Here is a 13,891-nt window from a genome sequence, read left to right on the forward strand (position 1 = left end):
TGTGGTCAGACTGGCTCAACACTATGTAGTCTTGCCTGCCCTCTTAACTGATATTTTCTTCTATCTTCGCCCTCTTACAATCTATTCTCAGCATGGCAGTCAGATGCCAAATATGATCATATGATCTGTGTTTCAAATCCTGAAGTGGATCCCTATCCCATTCAGATGGTATCAAAATCCTTAAGACAGTCAGCAAAACCCGGAAGAATACTCTTGATATTCTTTTGCTTTCTTTTCCAACTACTCTGTCTCACACCCACACTGGCCTCCTTGCTTCCTAAGAAAAACAAAACATAACAGAACAACAACAAAACCAAACAACACTCTCACTTCATTTGATTTGCCCTTCCCTATGTCTAGCAAGTTTTTCTCCTACATAACTACTGTGCTTGCTCCAATATCTCTGTGAAGTCAAAAGGTCTTTCCCTGGAAATCATTCCTAAGTGAGAACTTCCCTTCGCTGTTAGTTTTAAAAGGTTAATTTAAAACTACTGTTTCATTCTCCCTCCAGAGCTTTCTATTGCTTTGTTTTACCTTGTTTTTCTCCATGACTGTGGAGCAGAGTACTCTGCATTGCTTATCAGCACCAGGGGAGGATTACAAACACCCCTACTCATTGTATTTAGGTATAACTGTCTCCAAGGAAAACACAACATAGCCAAGCACTGAATGGAATAATGCCCCACCTACACAAAGTCGAGTTGGAAAAAGACCCAGTCCCAAAAGTGGCCATTAGTCCCACATGGCCAGTTCCCTTTCCAGACCATGGTGGCAGGACAAACTACCCATGCCTAACCCTCTCCTGCCACAAGAAAGAAACCCAGTCCCCTCCCTGCAGAGGACAGATATAATAGTAGGGTTGGCTTGGTGCCATATAACACACACACTTTAAGCAGAGGAAAGAAGAGAACTAAGTGTTCTATAGTAAGGACAGATATTCCCACACAGAGTGATTCGTGTAGGCTCTTTATCTGTTGCTAAGGAAGTGTTCTGGGTCCAAGTTCCATTCTTACATGAAGGAGAGGAGGTTAGAGGCTGTGCACATAAGGCAACCTTTCTCCAACAAATAACACCACTTTCTAAAATTTAAAATAAAATGTATTTTGGGGTACGTGGGTGGCTCAGTAAGTTAAGCATCTGCCTTGGGCTTAACTGGTGATGATCCCATGATCCTGGGATGGAGCTCGGCATTGGGCTCCCTGCTCTGTGGCGAATCTGCTTCTCCTTCACCCTTGAGCTTCCCCCCTGCTCATGCTCATGCTCGCTCTCTCTCTCTCTCAAATAAACAAATAAATAAATAAATAAATAAACAAACTGTATTTCAGGTTCCTGGGTGTCTCAGTTGGTTAAGCATCTGCCTTCAGCTCAGGTCATGATCCTGGGGTCCTTGGATCAATCCCCACACTGGGCTGCCTGCGCCACAGAGAGTCTACTTCTTCCTCTCCCACTCTCCTTGCTTGTGTTCCCTCTCTCACTGTGTCTCACTCTGTCAAATAAATAAATAAACTCTTAAAAACAAACAAACAAACAAACCTGTATTTCTATCTATTGGTTATTGTATGTGTTGTCTCATCAATGTATAGGTTTCTAAGGGCACACATTTCTACCTCTTACATTTCCTATTATTTCTGAAAAAGTTTAAGAGTTCTTGGCTTGTAGCATGTGATCAATAAGCATTTGATAAATTGCCCTAAGTTACCAAATATAAATTAGAATTTAGAAAAATAGGAACTCAGTTGCACTGCTAACTGGTATATTAGTTGTTACAAAGACTTTAAAGTATAGTTTGGCAAAATCTGGTGAAGCTGAAGAGGATGTACTCAACAGCTCAGCAATTCTCCTCAAGAGGTAGAATTATGATTAAAGATAGAGCAAGTCCATTACAGCAAAGAAAAAAAGTGCAAATGACTTACCTTTTCTTCAATAAGGAATTATATAAATAGGTTTATTCAATGAAACACTATGGAGATACTAGAAATGAATAATTTGATGTAATTTAGACCAAAATAATGTGAGGTAATTTAAAAAAAAAATAATGTTAGGTGGGAAAAACTAGTTGGAAAAGTACAGAGGCAGTATGGTAACATTTATACAAATATTAAAGCAATATAAAAATATGCCATTTTTATATTTATGCATATTAATGTATAAAAATTACTAAGCATGAATGTGGATACTATAGATGAACTTAGGGTATAGATTCCTCTTAGGAAAGAAAATAGGGTGAGTTTTTAGTTATATCTAAAATATTTTCTTTTTTTAATTTAAATTTGATTTGCCAGCATATAGTATATCACTGGTTTCAGATGTAGAGTTCAATAAATTTTCAGTTGTGTATAACACCCAGTGCTCATCACATCACATGACCTCCTTAACGCCCATCACCCAGTTACCCCATCCTCCCACCCATTCCCCTCCAGGAACCCTCAGTTGGTTTCCTACAGTTTAGAGTCTTTCATGGCTTTTCTCCCTGATTCCTATTCAGTTTTGCCTCTCATCTCCTATAGTCCTCTGCCCTATTTCTTATGTTCCACATGTGAGTGAAACCATATGACAATTGTCTTTCTCTGACTGACTTAATTCGTTCAGCATAACACCCTCCTGTTCCACTTACATCAATGTAAACATCCTTTCTGATGGCTGAGTAATGTTCCATTGTATATATACTACATCTTCTTTATCCATTCATCTATTGATGGATATCTTGGCTCTTTCTACAGTTTGGCTTTCGTGGACATTGTTGCTATCAACAGTAGGGTGCAGTAGCCCCTTTGGATCACTACATTTATATCCTTTGGGGTAAATACCCAGTAGAGCAATTGCTGGGTTGTAGGATAGATCTATTTTTAACATCTTGAGGAAACTCCATACAATTTTCCAGAGTGGCTGCACCAGGATGCATTCCCACCAACAGTGTAAGTAAGAGGGCTCCCCTTTCTTCACATTGTTGCCAACATTTTTTTCCTGTTTTGTTCATTTGGACATTCTGACTGGTCTCATTGAAAGATCAATGAGATGATATCTCATTGTGGTTTTGATTTGTATTTCACTGATGTCAAGTGATGTGGACCATTTTTTTTCATGTGTCTGTGGCTATTTTTATATCTTCTCTGGAGAAATGTCTTTTCATGTCTTCTGCCCATTTCTTGACTGGATTTTTGGGGATTTTGAAAAAAAATAATAAAATAAAATACTTTCTAACAACATATATTTGAAGTAAAAACTATCAAGCTATTAAAGTTTATTAAATCTGGTATGTGAATACATCTTTATTTTTTACACTTTTCTATGGGTTTGAAATACTTTGTAATTTAAAAAAAAACACTAAAATTAAAACATGACTCGGACCAATGACTCCAAATGGCAGTGACCTAATAATCCCATTTTATTGTTTTCTGTTCCTGTTTCCCAGACACCTGATGTACCTTTCCTCTTAATCTTTCTAAGCCTGATTCTTTAGCTTACCTTAGTATATTTTTACATACTTTTATTTTTTTTTCCATAATACAAATTTAGCAAGATTTGGTTTCTGTTCTATGCAACTCAAAATCTCTAACAAGTACAGTAACTAACATTTTGGTGATATATGGAGGGATATTAAGGGAGACCTAATAAAACAAAGAAAAAAAAAGATTATTTTTAACCAAGCAGTGAAGAGTTGATGGATCCTCCAACATTTCTTACTAGTGCAATACTGGGAAACCCATTTCCTGTCTAAATAAAATAATACTACATTTAAAGAAAGTTACACATAGGAAGCATTCAATAAATATATTTTCCCTTTGTAAGTAAAGTGAGAAATCATAATTAATCATCAGCTAGTGGCTTATGAAGTTTGATTCCATTGAAAGAGCAAGTATTAATATGTACACTTCACTGGGAAGACTTTTTTTTAGAGAATTATTATTTTTTATTGAATATTTTTAAATTAATTTTTAATAAACATATAATGTAATTTTATCCCCAGGGGTACAGGTCTGTGAATCACCAGGTTTACACACTTCACAGCATTCATCATAGCACATAGCATCCCCAATGTCCCCCCCACCAACAACCCTCAGTCTGTTTTTTGAGATTGAGTCTTTCATGGTTTGTCTCCCTCCTGATCCCATCTTCTTTCATTTTTTTCTTTTCCTACCCCACAACCCCCCCACATTGCATCTCCACTTCCTCATATCAGGGAGATCATATGATAGTTGTCTTTCTCTGATTGACTTATTTCGCTAAGCATGATACCCTCTAGTTCCATCCACGTCATCGCAAATGGCAAGATTCCATTTCTTTTGAGGACTGCATAGTATTCCATTGTGTATATATACCACCTCTTCTTTATCCATTCATCTGTTGATGGACATCTAGGTTCTTTCCATAGTTTGGCTATTGTGGACATTGCTGCTATAAACATTTGCGTGCACGTGACCCTTCGAAGCACCCACCATGTTTGCATCTTTAGGATATATACCCAGTAGTGCAATCGCTGGGTCATAGGGTAGCTCAATTTTTATTTGTTTGAGGAACCTTTACACTGTTTTCCAGAGTGGTTGAACCAGCTTGCATTCCCACCAGCAGTGTAGGAGGGTTCACCTCTCTCTGCATCCTCGCCAACATCTGTCAATTCTTGACTTGTTAATTTTAGTGATTCTGACTGCTGTGAGGTGATATCTCATTGTAGTTTTGATTTGTATTTCCCTGATGCCGAGTAATGTGGAGCATTTTTCATGTATCTGTTGGATGTCTTCATGTGTCTTCATGTCTTTCATGTGTCCATTTGGATGTCTTCATGTCTTTCATGTGTCCATTTGGATGTCTTCTTTGCAGAAATGTCTGTTCATGTCCTGTGCCCATTTCTTGATTGGATTATTTGTTCTTTGGGTGTTGAGATTGCTAAGCTCTTTATAAATTTTGGATACTAGCCCTTTATCTGATATGTCATTTGCAAATGTCTTCTCCCATTCTGTCAGTTGTCTTTTGGTTTTGTTAACTATTTCCTTTGCTGTGCAAAAGTTTTTGATCTTGATGAAATCTCAATAGTTCATTTTTTTCCCTTGCTTCTATTGCCTTTGGCAATGCTCCTAGGAAGAAGCTGCTGCGGTTGAGGTCAAAGAGGTTGCTGCCTGTGTTCTCTTCTAGGATTTTGATGGATTCCTTTCTCACATTGAGGTCCTTCATCCATTTTGAGTCTATTTTCGTGTGTGGTGTAAGGAAATAGGCCAGTTTCATTTTTCTGCATGTGGCTGTCCAATTTTCCCAGAACCATTTGTTGAAGAGGCTGTCTTTTTTCCATTGGACATTCTTTCCTGCTTTGTCGCAGATTAGTTGACCATAGAGTTGAGGGTCTATTTCTGGGCTCTCTATTCTGTTCCATTGATCTATGTGTCTATTTTTGTGCCAGTACCATACTGTCTTGATGACGACAGCTTTGCAATAGAGCTTGAAGTCTGGAATTGTGGTTCCACTGACTTTGGCTTTCTTTTTTAATATTCCTTTGGCTATTTGAGGTCTTTTCTGGTTTCATATAAATTTTAGGATTATTTGTTCTATTTCTTCAAAAAAATGGATGGAATTTTGATAGGTATTGCATTAAATGTGTAGATTGCTTTAGGTAGCATAGGCATTATCATAATATTTGTTCTTCCAATCCATGAGAATGGAACATTTTTCCATTTCTTTGTGTCTTCCTCAACTTCTTTCATGAGTACTTTATAGTTTTCTGAGTATATATTCTTTGCCTCTTTGGTTAGGTTTATTCCTAGGTATCTTATGGTTTTGGGTGCAATTGGGATTGGCTCCTTTATTTCTCTTTTTCCTGCCTTGTTAGTGTAAAGAAATGTAACTAATTTCTGTGCATTGATTTTATATCCTGACACTTTACTGAATTTCTGTACAAGTTCTAGCAGTTTTGGAGTGGAACCTTTTGGGTTTTCCACGTATAGTATCATATCATCTGCAAAGAGTGATAGTTTGACTTCTTTGCCGATTTGGATGCCTTTAATTTCCTTTTGTTGTCTGATTGCTGAGGCTAGGACTTCTAGTACTGTGTTGAATAGCAGTGGTGATAACGGACATTCCTGTCGTGTTCCTGATCTTAGTGGAAAAGCTTTCAGTTTTTCTCCATTGAGAATGATATTTATGATGGGTTTTTCACAGATGGCTTTGATGATATTGAGGCATGTGCCCTCTATCCCTACACTTTGAAGAGTTTTAATCAGGAAGGGATGCTTCACTTTGTCAAATGCTTTTTCAGCATCTATTGAGAGTATCATATGATTCTTGTTCTTTCTTTTATTAATGTATTGTATCACATTAATTGATTTGCAGATGTTCAACCAAACTTGCAGCCCTGTAATAAATCCCACTTAGTTGTGGTGAACAATCCTTTTGATGTACTGTTGGATCCTATTGGCCAGTATTTTGGTGAGAATTTTTGCATCTGTGTTCATCAAGGATATTGGTCTGTAATTCTCTTTTTGGATGGGATCCTTGTCTGGTTTGGGGATCGAGGTGATGCTGGCCTAATAAAATGAGTTTTGAAGTTTTCTTTCCATTTCTATTTTTTAGAACAGTTTCATAAGAATAGGAATTAATTCTTCTTTAAGTGTTTGGTAGAATACCCCTGGGAAGCCATCTGGCTCACGGCTTTTGTTTATTTGGAGATTTTTGATGACTGTTTCAATCTCCTTACTGGTTATAGGTCTGTTCAGGTTTTCTATTTTTTCCTGGTTCAATTTTGGTAGTTTATATGTCTCTAGAAATGTACCCATTTCTTCCAGATTATCTAATTTGTTAGCGTAGAGTTGCTCATCCGTATGTTCTTATAATTGTTTGTATTTCTTTGGTGTTGGTTGGGATCTCTCCTCTTTCATTCATGATTTTATTTATTTGGGTTCTTTCTCTTTTCTTTTTGATAAGTCTGGCCAGGGGTTTGTCAATCTTATTCTTTCAAAAAACCAGCTCCTAGTTTCATTGATTTGTGCTATTTTTGTTGTTGTTGTTGTTTGGTTTTGTTTTTGTTTCTATTTCATTGATTTCTGCTCTGATCTTTATGATTTCTCTTCTCCTGCTGGATTTATGCTTTCTTTGTTGTTCTTTCTCCAGCTCCTTTAGGTGTAGGCTTAGGTTGTGTATTTGAGACCTTTCTTGTTTCTTGAGAAAGACTTGTACCACTATATATTTTCCTCTCAGGACTGCCCTTGTTGTGTCCCACAGATTTTGAAACATTGTGTTTTCATTATTATTTGTTTCCATATTTTTTTTTTCAATTCTTCTTTAATTTTCTGGTTGACCCATTCATTTTTTAGAAGGATGCTGTTTAGTCTCCATGTATTTGATAGCTTTCCAAATTTCCTCTTGTGATTGAGTTCTAGCTTCAGAGCATTGTGGTCTGAAAATATGCAGGGAATTATCCCAATCTTTTGATACTGGTTGACACCTGACTTATGACCCAGGATGTGGTCTATTCTGGAGAATGTTCCATGTGCACTAGAGAAGAATGTGTATTCTGTTATTTGGGGATGGAATGTTCTGAATATATCTGTGATGTCCATTTGGTCCAATGTGTTATTTAAGGCCTTTATTTCCTTGTTGATCTTTTGCTTAGATGAACTGTCCATTTCAGTGAGGGGAGTGTTAAAGTCCCCTACTATTGTCGTATTATTGTTAATGTATTTCTTTGATTTTGTTATTAATTGGTTTATATAGTTGGCTGCTCCCATGTTAGGGACATAGATATTTAAAATTGTTAGGTCTTCTTGTTGGACAGACCCTTTGAGTATGATATAGTGTCCTTCCTCATCTCTTACTATATAGCCTTTGCCTTAAAATCTAATTGGTCTGATATAAGGATTGCCACCCCAGCTTTCTTCTGATGTCCATTAGCATGGTACATTGTTTACCACCCCCTCACCTTAAATCTGGAGGTGTCTTCAGGTCTAAAATGAGTTTCTTATAGGCAGCATATTGATTTTTTTTTAATCCATTCTGATACCCTGTGTCTTTTGATTGGGGCATTTAGCCCATTAATATTCAGGATAACTATTGAGAGATATGAATTTAGTGCCATTGTATTGCCTGTAAGGTGACTTTTACTGTATATTGTCTCTATTCCTTTCTGATCTACTACTTTTAGGCTCTCTCTTTGCTTAGAGGACCCCTTTCAATATTTCCTGTAGGGCTGGTTTGGTGTTTTCAAATTCTTTCAGTTTTTGTTTGTCCTGGAAGCTTTTAATTTCTCCTTCTAATTTCAATGATAGCCTAGCTGGATATAGTATTCTTGGCTGCATGTTTTTCTCATTTAGTGCTCTGAATATATCATGCCAGTTCTTTCTGGCCTTCTAGGTTTCTGTGGATAAGTCTGCTGCCAAACTAATGTTTTTACCCTTGTATGTTACAGACTTCTTTTCCTGGGCTGCTTTCAGGATTTTCTCTTTGTCGCTAAGACTTGTAAATTTTACTATCAGGTGATGGGGTGTGTACCTATTTTTATTGATTTTGAAGGGTGTTCTTTGCATCTCCTGGATTTTGATGCTTGTTCCCTTTGCCATATTAGGGAAATTCTTTACAATAATTCTCCCCAATATACCTTCTGCTTCCCTCTCTTTCTTCTTCTTCTGGAATCCCAATTATTCTAATGTTGTGTCATCTTATGGTGTCACTCATCTCTCAAATTCTCTCCTCATGGTCCAGTATTTGTTTGTCTCTCTTTTGCTCTGCTTCTTTATTCTCTGTCATTTGGTCTTCTATGTCACTAATTTTTTTGTCTGTCTCATTTATCCTAGCAGTAAGAGCTTCCATTTTTGATTGCACCTCATTAATAGCTTTTTTTTTATTTTAACTTGATTAGATTTTAGTTCTTTTATTCCTCCAGAAAGGGCTTTTATCTCTCCAGAGTGGGTTTCTCTAATATCTTCTATGCCTTTTTCAAGACCATCTAGAACATTGAGAATCGGCATTCTGAACTCTAGATCTGTCATATTACCAATGTCCTTATTGATTAGGTCCCCAGCCTTCGGTACTGCCTTTTGTTCTTTATTTATTTATTTATTTGTTTTTTTTAGTGAGTTTTTCCACCTTGTCACATTTGTCCACATAAGATTTGCTTTCTCCTCCTCTGGAATTCCGCTGGTCTCCTTGGTAAGTGAAGTTGGTCTTGGCTAGGTTTCTTGTTGATCTTCTGGGGGAGGGGCCTGTTGTAGTGATTCTCAAGTGTCTTTGCCAAGGCAGAATTGCCCTGCCCTTATCAGGTGCCAGGCTGAGTAATCTGCTTAGGTTTGCTTTTGGGAGCTTTTGTTCCTTGAATGCTTTCTGTAGGGTTCTGGAGGACAGGAATGATAATGGCGGCCTCCCAATCTCCGGCCCAGAGGAGTCAAGAGCTCGGGATCCCACACCTCAGTGCGCCCTCAGAGAAAGTGCCCAATCACTCCTGTCTCCCTGGCCTCTGGTCATGCTTGGAGAAGAGTGCTCAATCGCTTGTGCTTAGAGTAAAGCCCTCAGTCGCTTCTTTCTCTCTGGCCCCCAGCCACACGCTTGGAGAAACGTGCTCAGTCACTCTGTCTCCCTGGCCTCTGGCCACGCTCCGAGCTCACCCAGCTGTGCCTGGTTCAAGGTAACCCCGAGTTGAGAGCTCACTCCTCAGCTTTGTCACTATAGCCAGCTTCCCCGCTCTTATACCTGTGAGCTCTGTGACACTCAGACACCCCCAGTCCTTCTGTGACACCACGGGACCTGAGGTTACACTGACCCCATGTGGGCTTCCCCCCTGGTTTAGTCTCTGGAGCGATGTTCCTCAGTGAATGGGGAGACATTTGACATAGGCCTATTTCCCTAGCAGACTTAGTTATTGAAGAAGACATTTGTTCAATTTACATTTTCTATCCATTTCTGTTGGTGTCTCTACAGCATGCCTCTTCAAATGTCTGTGGAGTGGTCCTTGACATTTACAAAAAAGCTGCAGGAGAGAAGTACAAAGGCAGTCAACATGTGCCAGACCAGCTCTCTGAAGAAAGAGTTAATGAACTCACTGGTCCCTGGGGAGTTTGAGGGGTTCTCAAGTGGGGAGTCTAAACAGCAATTAAATTGCTCTCCTCAAACCTGTCAAGACACTCACCAGTAAGAACAAGAAGGTCTGAGACAGGGGTGTTTGGCCTTACAGTTTTTATCTTTTACAAACTTAATAGATAATTAAAGAAGACTCACTGGGAAATACCAGAATTGGAGTGAAAAAACATGTTTTGCAGATTTGAAACATTCAAATCCAGCTCTTCAACAGATATACTTTTATCCCAATTTCTTCTATAAAATACAGGAGATAGTCATTAATATACAAGGTGGATCAAATGAGCATATGATAAAATGGAGGTGAAAGAACTTTAAAGGAAATATGTTTCCTCATAAACATATTAATATTTGATTTGTTTTCTGGGTGAATGGAAATTAAGAATCTTAAATATGCAGGATGAGGAAAAAAAATTAAAAGAAGACAGACAAGGTTGTTTTCTGCCTGAAGGTATCGTCTAGACCACGATACAGGCAGAAAAATACCAGGAAGAACACAATGGTCTTGCTGAATTGAAAAGACAGGAATTGGAATACAGGGAGTAATAGATGATTAAAAGTACCAGAAAGGAGGGACACAGAGAAACAGGTGTTGATACTAGTCATACTCTTGAGTTGGTTAATGAAACTTAAACTACACATGGATAAGGATCTGTAAGCCAAATGATTCCAAGTGGCATAAGATTGGGAAACATATGAATTCCAACCAACCAGAACAGAAAAGTCCTTGCTGAATATTGGAACACTCAGTAGGAACTCTTGAAGGGTCATTCTTTAATATTAGGGAGAAAGTAGACCCAGAGTAAAACTGCATTAAACTCACTCTAACAAAATTTAAAACAACCTCAAAAGGATTGAGCTGATCCACAAGTAACTAATCTTCCTGACAGAACAAAGTCCAACATAGTACAGACAAATACAAAACAAATCAAGTATTTAAAAAAAAAAATGTACAATTCTAAATGTCTGTAATCAAAATAAATTATTTGGCATGTAAAGTAGGAAAAATGATTCATAAGTAGAAAATATATCAGTTAATAGAAATAGATTCAAAGATGACAAAGATGATAGATTTAATAGAAAATGATTTTCAGGCAGCTATTATGAATTGACTTAATCACATAAAAATAAATAAACAATAGGCAAGGTAAATCAAAAGACATAAGGAAAACAAAGTTGAATTTCTAGTTTTAAAAAATCAGTATTTGAATTTAAAAAGTAATTAGATGGGATTACCAACAGATTAGACACTACAGAAGAAAATACCAAAGAACTTAAAGATAGATCAATAGGAAGTATCCAAGTGAAAGAATCAAAGTCATTACAGAACATTCTAACACAGGTATAACTGGAGATACCATAAAGAGAGAAGAAAGTTGGAGAACAGAGAAAAAGAAAGAAAAAAGAAATTGAAAAGATTGATGAAAAGTATATATCTACACATCAAAGAAGCTCAATAAAACTTAAAATAAAAATAAAACAAACCAAACCAAGTTAATTATAATGAAATTGCTAACAAATCAGTGTAAAAAGAAGATCTTAAAAATGTGCTAAGAAAACAAAATGCATTTGGTGAAGCAAGTTGTCATTTTATGAACTTCTTGTAGAAAGACAGATGGCAGGAATCTGCAGGGTGACTTTAGGACATTAGGTCAGACTCCAGTGAAGAATCATGGGGACTTCATCTTATACCTGAAAGAAAATGAATCCTGTCACCAGTCTGAGTGAATCTGGAAGAAAATTCTTCCAATCTTCCCCAGTCAAACCTCCAGATGAGAATGGGGTGTATACAACACCTTGAGAGTAGTCCAGTGAGACCCTGAACATAGGCCCAATTAAGCTGTACCAAGACGCCTGACACAGAAAAGCTAAGAAATAATAAATGGACATTATTATATACCACTAAGTTTGCTATAACTTATTATGTATTATAGAAATATGATATCCCTGATACTTGATACTTAAAAGGAATGGTTAAAATATAGGAGAACAAGTATTTTCTTCTTTATATAAAGCTTTGCGTTCAAGACTATTTTTCACAGTAATGTTTGGAGAAAGTCACTTTGGGGCGCAACATTGTTCATTGACATTTTTGTCTATGTGGTAGCCACTTTTCCTTTATTGTGATAATAGGAATTGCATTTTGCCTTAATGGATATATAGGTTTCAAGGTAACATAACACATAGTTGGATAAATAATATCCAGCTTCTCTGTTCACAGTGATTTCCCCTAATATACTTCTGAAATGTTAGGTGTTATTATTTATTATTGTTGTCTCTATTAAGGCAATGTCTGAGGAAAGAGATGGTGAATTTTTCTAGTCTCAATAACCAGTCCAACCAAATTGACCTCCTTTAAATTCAAGCAGAAGTGCATTTTATAAGAAGCTTGTATACCTTCATTTGCCCTGGGGAAACTTAAATAGCTAAATCCTCTGTAATGTTTCTCTATACATAATGAGATTATTAAGCAGCTCAGGCAGTCTCTAACCTAGAAGAAATTCCCAAATGATAAGACTAAACTTTCCATTGCTCATTTTGAGTAAGTCATCTCTAATCAGTCACTGAATGAACAGACATAATGAGTTCCTACTCTGGGTCAGGTATTCTATTATTAGAGGCACAATGACGACCAAAATATCACCTCAATCCTCCGGGTGCTTACAAAAAGTCTGAAGTGAAAAAATATACAGGATTAGAACACTTCTTTGTTGGAAAACATCAAATCATAGGAGAATCAAAATTATATGTTAAAATCAAGAAGGATGGGAACTCAATTATTGAGTCATTCCTGTGCACCTGAAACCCTCCAGGGAGTTTTTCAACACCGTCTGATTATCATGACACATTTTATTAGTCCATGCAACAAAGGCTCAAAGAATTGAAGTGACTTTCCCAAAGTCACATGCCTTATAATGTGTAGACTCAAGATTAGTTCTTAGATTTGCCAGCCCCAAAATTCATTTTTTTTTAATCTAATCACAATACTCAGATTCTACTCTCTGAGATAATAGTAGTAATCCAATCTCATGAAGCTTCCAGTGACCCTTTGTGGAGGTTTTCCATGTACTTTTGCCCTTTGAACACCAAGCCTACTTTTTAAAGGTAAATCCAATATTCACAAACTATACTTTACCCTGTCATGAGAGACCCCCAATTCCTAATAATGAATGTTCTTTTAAGTAGTTCATGCGTGTATATACATTATGATTAAGAATATGACATGTGTTGGAGGGGATGTGGAGAAAGGGGAACCCTCTTACACTGTTGGTGGGAATGCAAGTTGGTGCAGCCTCTTTGGAAAACAGTGTGGAGATTCCTCAAGAAATTAAAAATAGACCCTCCCTATGACCCTGCCATTGCACTCCTGGGTATTTACCCCAAAGATATAGATGTAGTGATAAGAAGGGCCATCTGTACCTCAATGTTTATAGCAGCAATATCCACGGTCACCAAATTGTGGAAAGAACCAAGATGCCCTTCAATGGACAAATGGATAAGGAACATGTGGTCCATATACACTATGGAGTATTATGCCTCCATCAGAAAGGATGAATACCCAACTTTTGTAGCAACATGGATGGGACTGGAAGAGATTATGCTGAGTGAAATAAGTCAAGCAGAGAGAGTCAATTATCATATGGTTTCACTTATTTGTGAAGCATAACGAATAACATGGGGAGTTAGAGAGGAGAAGGGAGTTGGGGTAAATTGGGAGGGGAGGTGAATCATGAGAGACTATGGACTCTGAAAAACAATCTGAGGGGTTTGAAGTGGCAGGGGGGGGAGGTTGGGGTACCAGGTGGTGGGTATTATAGAGGGCATGGATTGCATGGAGCAC

Source organism: Neovison vison, chromosome 4 (genome assembly GCF_020171115.1).
Source record: "Neovison vison isolate M4711 chromosome 4, ASM_NN_V1, whole genome shotgun sequence".
Lineage (NCBI taxonomy): Eukaryota > Metazoa > Chordata > Mammalia > Carnivora > Mustelidae > Neogale > Neogale vison.